This window comes from Carlito syrichta, unplaced genomic scaffold (genome assembly GCF_000164805.1).
Source record: "Carlito syrichta isolate Samal-C Ts95f unplaced genomic scaffold, Tarsius_syrichta-2.0.1 Scaffold288766, whole genome shotgun sequence".
Lineage (NCBI taxonomy): Eukaryota > Metazoa > Chordata > Mammalia > Primates > Tarsiidae > Carlito > Carlito syrichta.
In genome coordinates, this window is record NW_007232862.1 from 279,166 (window position 1) to 286,615 (window position 7,450).

Below are 7,450 nucleotides of genomic sequence, written 5' to 3' on the forward strand. Positions count from 1 at the left end.
ATAGTAAATATTTTAGGTTTTGAGGGCCATACGGTCTCTGTCGCATCTACTCAACTCTGCTGCTTTAGCGCGAACACAGCCATAGACAGTACAGAAATGAATAAGTGTGGCTGTGTTCCAATAACATTTATTTATGGACACTGAAATTTGAATTTTATATAATTTTTATATGTCACAAAATATTTTTCATCTAGTGATTTTTTGAACATTAAAAAACGTAAAATATGTTCCTAGCCTATGGACTGCAGGAAAGCAGGTGGTAGGTTGTAGTTTGCTGGTCCTGCTCTAGAAGTTTGAGTTGCAGATCATGTTCAAGGCTACCTTTAGACAGTGGTGTGCTTTTGCATCTTTAACAACTAATTTCTCACCCCCGCAAAAAGTATGTATGTGTTTACATATATATATTGATCTAGATTTAGATACATAGGTCTATATATGTATATATCTAGATGCAGTTATATGCATATATATGTGTATATATACATTTATTACATATTTTGGTGGTATACAGAAATTGTATCACAAATGTTCAAATAGTAAAATATTTACAGCATTCTTCACTGTAAATTACACTTATTTATTCTCATAATATGTTTCTGTTACTATTTGCTAAACTTGTCTATCCATAGCTAACCTATGTTGCAATTAACAAATAAACTTGGATGTTGGTTGATATATTCATTTATATTAAGGAGTAAGACAAAAGTGAAAAATCAAAATTGTATCCCAGAACTTCACTTTTTCATCAATTACATAGCAACTACTTTGCTGATATCAGAAAATAGTTTTCAAATATTTCCTCAATTTTTTATACTACTCACAATATAATTGACTAAAGGCTTGACACACTTCTAAGTTTAATCTTTGTATCAGTCAGGGTCCTCCAGAAAAATAGAACCAATAAATGTGTGTGAAGTGTGTGTGTGTGTGTGTGTGTATGTGTATGTGTGTGTGTGTGTGTGTGTGTGTGTGTAACGAGAGAGAGATTTATTGTAAAGAACTGGCTTACATGATTGATTATAGATGCTAAGAAGTCCCAAAATCTGTAGTCACCAAGATGGAGACCCAGAAGAGCTGATGTGTACTTCCAGGCAAAAATCCAAAAGCCTAAAACCCAGAAGAGTTGATGTCTTAGTCTAATGACTGGAAAAGACCAACATCTCAGCTCAAGCAGTCGGGAAGGATGAGTTTCCTCTTACTCAGCCTTTTGGTTCTTTTCAGGCCTTCAACTAATGGGATGAGGCCCATCCACATTAGGGAGGTCGGTGGACTTTACTCGCTCTAGTAACTCAAATGTTAATCTCATCCGAAAACATCCTCACAGACACATCCAGAATAACATTTAACCAAATACATGGGCACCCCATGACCCAGGCAAGTCAACACATAAAATTAATCATCACAATCTGCAATATTAACATTATCTTCATCACTTCTTCAGTCTAAACAATCAACAACACAATAAATCAAGCCCTGATTTGTAATGTTTGCTGAGCTCCATGGTCTAAATACTCCCATTATGACCAACAAGCTACCAACATGATGTCAATAAATGTGAATTGGGGCTGGGTGCAGTGGCTCACACCTGCAATCCCAGCACTTTGGGAGGCCAAGGCAGGAGGACTGCTTGAGCCCAGGAGTTGAAGACCAGCCTAAGCAATAGGGAGATCTTGTCCTTAAAAAATATCAAGAAAAAAAAAATTAGCCATGTGTGATGGACCACACCTCTACACCCAGCTATTCAGGAGGCTAGGGCAGAAGGATCACATGAGACCAGGAGGCTGAGGCTGCAGTGAACCGTGATCATGCCACGGCACTCTAGCCTGGTTAACAGAGTGAGACCCTGACTCAAAAAATAAAATAGGTCGGGCTCGGTGGTTCAGCCTGTAATCCCAGCACTTTGGGAGAACGAGGTGAGTGGATTGCCAGAGCCCGCGGGCTTGAGACCCGCTTGGGCAACTTGGCGAGACCTCGTCTCTACAATAAATAAAAAATTAGCCGGGTGTGGTAGCGCATGCCTGTAGTTCCAGCTATTTGGAAGGCTGAGGCAGAAGTATCGCTGGAGCCCAGTAGGTTGAGGTTGCGGTGGCTGAGAGTGTGCCACTGCACTCCAGTCTGGGTGACAGAGTGAGACTCCAACTCAAAAAATAAAAATTAAAAAATAAAATAAAGTAGTGAATCGGGAAGAGATGGACAGTAGCATATCATTATATAGTACAGTCTGGGGATTCAACCACCTGCAGATTAAAAATATTTATTAAAAATAGCAATAAAACAAAATATAATACAAATAAGAAACAATAAATAGCAACTATTTACATGGTACTTACATCATATTCATTATTATAAATTATCTAGATAGGATTTAAAGTATAAGAGAGAATGACAGTAGGTTATATGCAAATACCATGCCATTTTACATAAGGAACTTGAGCATCCACAGATATTGGGGCTCCTCATGGGTGGGGGTGGATCCTGGAACCAATCCTCCAGGGATGCTATATTGTGACCACAAAAATACAGTAGACATAAATAACCTCAAGAGTGTAGACAACAGTAAAATGTAGTAAAATAATTAGAAAGCAATGAATTTTGAGTGTGTATTACCTTTGATTTTTAATATAACTTATTTAATTGAGAATTTATATAATTTAATGTTTAATAATAGATGTGTTTAAGAACTGGCTTGCAAAATTCCTGAAAATGTAATAATCATCTCTGGGGATTCCATAGGAAGCACTTCCAGAACATTTCTAGAAGGGTATTGTATAAGCCCTGAGGTAACTTCATCTGGTCCCCTACCTTCTTTGTGGGAACTTCACCCAATTTCACTTTGGCCAAAACTTATTGAAGATGAAAATAAACCATCTCATTATTATTCTTGGTATTATTTTTCTTCTGAAGTACACAGGTCTCTTTATGCCCTTAGTGAATTACCACATTTACATATTTCAACCTGCAATAACAAGTCATAAAATTATCAGTCTGTGACATGACAAAATGTAGGTGGAGACAGTCAAGGGATTTGCTGGCACTCCATGGGTTTGGTTGACAACCCAGCACAGGTGACGCCACCAGGCAGATGACCGACCAGTCTGGATAATTCTGCCACAGTTATCGGAGAAATTCTGACAAAGTCAGAATTAGGGTCTGAGTCCTGCAGATAATTATAGTCATGAACACAGAGACACAGAAAACCAGTGAAGAATGATCCCCTTGACTTTCAGTCTAGTGATTTACCTACCATACCCACTCTGTTTCTAAGTAATGAGTTACTTAATGCGTGTCAAGTAATTTTAAGTTATAAATCACCAAATACAAGGCATCATTAATGTCCACTTGAAACTGCACAGAGAAATTTTTAGTAGGCAATATATGAGTCCCCTAGTGGAGCCAAGACTCTATGCCTGTACATTTTCTTGTCTTCTTTTTTAAAAATCAGGCATGGCAAGATGTTTTAATAACCTCAGATGGCTAGAACCTCTGTTTTGAGAATGACCTAAAATAGCTGTTTCTAGCAACTTCTTTAACACCATATGGGAGGCAGTTTGATAGAATTATATATTAATATGTGGCGCACAAATGAGACTGAAGGACAAGAAGTTTGTGGGTCCCCACTACACTTTTCCCCAACACCCTGCCATTTGAGATGGAATGGTGTTGCATTTTGCATAGAAGGACAAGGTTACAATTTAGTCAAAAGTCGTATACTATGCACTCCTGCAGTGCATGAAATTACAAAAAAAAAGGGAGAGAGAGAAGCTTGGTTATTTCTAAACTAAGTAACCCATAAATGTCAAGGGCACTTGAAGGCAATGAAATTGTTAAAATTAAGGGGTGTTTGGGTGTATGTGTGATTGGGGTGAGAGAGTGGAACTTGCCTTTAATTGACAAATTAGGAAAAAAATAAACAGACTCAGCCTTGCTATTGTAACTGGAAATGACTTGTGCAAATTTAATCCAACTTCCCTGAGAATACTTAATTAATCTCAGATCCAGGAGGAAAATCAAGATAAGCTAGGAAGTCTCCATCTGTATTGACAACAGAGGAACTTGGGGTTTCCAGTGCCCACAAAAGGGCATCACATGACTCCCCCCAGGGGGATCCCTTTCTCCGAGTTCCCTGTGTCTTTCTTGGCTCCGGCTCCAAGTCCATGAGAAAGTAGTCCGCAGTCCCGTCTTTCCGAAACTGCCTGCCAGCCTTTACTGCCCGGACCTGGCCTGGAGTCCCACCCCCACCACAGTTGTGGAGACGGAAGACAAATAGAACCCAAATTTAAGATGTAGCTCAACCTTTGACCACTAGAGGTCTCCTGGAAAGCAATGACCCGTATAACCCGGTTTATCCTCCTTGAAACCTATAGACTTGTTGCAATAAGACTTGGTATGCCTGCTCTGTTGAAGGCCTCCTTATTGATAATGCCACCCACCTCACCACTCATGATGGCTCCAGGCTTAGAGGTGGGTGGGACCTGGCTGTGGCTGACCCTCAGACAGTGCTGGCCATTTTAATCTACGAATCAATCTGCAAACTCCCTTCGAACCCCACTTCTTGGCCAAGCAAGATGGGGGCGTGCGGGGTAGTGTCCCTAACTCGAGATCCCAGGTGGTCAGCGCTGAGCGTCAAGGGCTTCCAACTAGCGATGGACTAGCCAAGGGACTAACGTGCTGAATCACCTAGCATCAGGTCCACCAACAGGCCGAGACCTCCGCCCTCCCCCTCCTTCGCCCCATTCATTCCCGCCCCTAGGCACCCTCTCCTCCCCTCTTCACCTCCGCCCTTTTGCCTCCCGATCGCTAAAGTGACTCGAGCTTTAACCAGTGGAAAGAGTTCATGGAACCATTCAACGTCTCTGTTCTGATCCATGTGGTATTTTGTAGAAAAATTAGCGACTTCTAGCTAGAAGAGAAAAGGAGAAAAGTGGGGAGGGGGGCGTTGAGAGGAAGCAAGAAAGGAAACAGCCAGGTTGAACTCCCAGTCTTTATCAAGCAATTCGCTCACCAATGAGAGAAAGCTGCAGTGGCAGATTCGAGCCACATGCGGTAGTGTGTAGCAATTAGTAGATAAAATGCTGACTAAAGTGCTAAAACATGAAGTATTATTGTAGCCAAGGTCAAAAATGCTTCAGTTGTCTTTTGCTATTTGGAGGAGGGGTGGCCCAGGGGTACGCACAGAGGTTTGTATTTTTGAAATGGTCTCCTTCTTTCTTCAAACTGTACTTTTTCTTTTTTTATGACCCTGTTTATTATAGTCCAAGCTGCCTAATTATGTCACTGCTGGTTTTTGCAACTAACTTAATCCTCCTGATCCTTTATGAAATGATTCACAGACATTGAATAATGTGTCTACTGCTCCCCCAACTCCCTTGAGGGGCGAGAATAATTTTTAATTTTTACCTTTTAAATATACCGGATAACTTAAAGCAAAGAGTTGGATTTTTAGCTAGCAAAGCAGCAGGAATATATATATGTGAGTATAGATGCCTGTGTTTCAGTTCAAGAAACAGCCCCAAAATAGTGGGTCATATAAACATATACTGCTTCCCACCCCCTTTTTATACACAGCAAGTCCCAGCTACAAGCTTTTTTATAGATAAATAAAGCAGTTGCTTTCATGATTATAACTGTCCTGAATGGATTGTCTCCTTACAACATTCAATCTGTTTATGAGTATTTACTTTACATTAGCCCAGGGACCCTGCACTGCAGGAGTTTGCCTCTATTCCCCTGGGTGTCGGTGTCTCAAGTCTTACATCTGCTCTGTGATTGATGGAGCCTTGAATCCACGTTATTACTCTCTCACAAGCAGAAATCAAACAGGCTATTAACTACATTACTTCAAAGAACTGTTTCAATACAATCTCCTTATCTTAATTGAAACTTTCTTTGTATGGATATTTGCTACACAGATAATTTACAGGTGCCTATCAAGCATCACATTAAAGAAGAGGTAAAATTGAGGGGTTTTTTTGGCGGGGAGGGCTAAACACCATTGTGATCTGTAATTTTAAAAGGCATTCACAATCTTGGCCCCGAGGTTTGATATGTTAGAATTATTATGTTCATGGGGGGCAGTGTTGTTTAAAAGGGGGGGGGGGAAGATACCCCTGTCATTCAGCTTTGAAATTTAGCATTCATCTGATTACAAGACTGCAGATATTCAAAAATAGACCTAGATACCTGCAATTGTTAACATCTCAAAAACCTTATCTGAGAGACAAGGCTGCATGCAGTCTAGTTCAGTGCCTACCTTGAAGAGACATAGAAACAGGATTTGTAATTACATTAAGTTCATTACAGACACTTAAGACTTTGAACACCAAAGACAGCAGAAGTTGCTTAGATGCTGTAAAGAGCTATGTATTTTTAAGAGAGAGGGAGTTAATATACAATTGAGGGATACCCTCAGGCATTCTGTTGAGGTTTCCTGCATAAATGTTGCTGCATTGGTCATACAGGAAACTGACTCAGAGTCGATCTCAAATACGATCTTGTCAAAATACTGCAACTCAAGTTTTTTAATATAGGATTTCTTGAACTGGATGTATATATTTTCACTAACAGGACTGAGACTAACAGAAGCCTTAGGCATATATCATATTTTTAAAAAATGTAAAATGCCCCTCGGTCAAGTCCATTCACATGTTAAAAATGAGCAAAATGGGTTATTCTAATCAAATGTCTGCAATATGCGTTATAAAGTTAAAAAGAGAAAGCACAAGAGAGCTGCAATTTCTCTTTGTAACCCATGTTTATAAAATAAGATCAGATGAAATTTCAAGAGATAATTAAAGAGTGATGTGAAAGTCATAATTTGGCTAATGCAAAAGATGGGAGACTGTGAATTGTTACATTGTAGCCCTCCATGGTGCAGAGTTGTGATATTACTTTAAATTATTAAAATAGTTTTCGACAGCTTTCAGAATACCAGCTCTTTGGCATGAGCTTTTATTACTTATTGTAATTGGAGGATCTGCCATTTTCTTTCGTTTATCTCTGTGTGTATAGAAACGAGATAGATCTTGCCTTTTATTACTTCCCCATGTTCTGAATCAAAAATGTGGTTTAGATAATGTTAAGTGCCCTAATTCTTACTGCAGCGGACGCAGACGTTATGAAAAGGCATAAAAATACACACAGAGGGTCTTTCCACCTCAAGTCACTGACTATGAGGCATTTGTGCTCTGCCGGCTGTATTAACTTCAGCCATGTGAATATAATTTTCATTAAAGTAATCCTGTTTCAACTAGATGCTGTGACTAGAGGTGAAACGTTGCGAAAGCGTTAAAAATAGCTTACTAGTAATTTCAACATCCTGTAATTTTATCGCAGATCAAGTTTCAACTGTCATACTATACAGACCTTATTCCCCATATAGTACATGTTTACTTTTTTAGCATGCAGACCCACTTTGGAAAGATTGGTGCCAATATAATAAAATCGGGGGAGG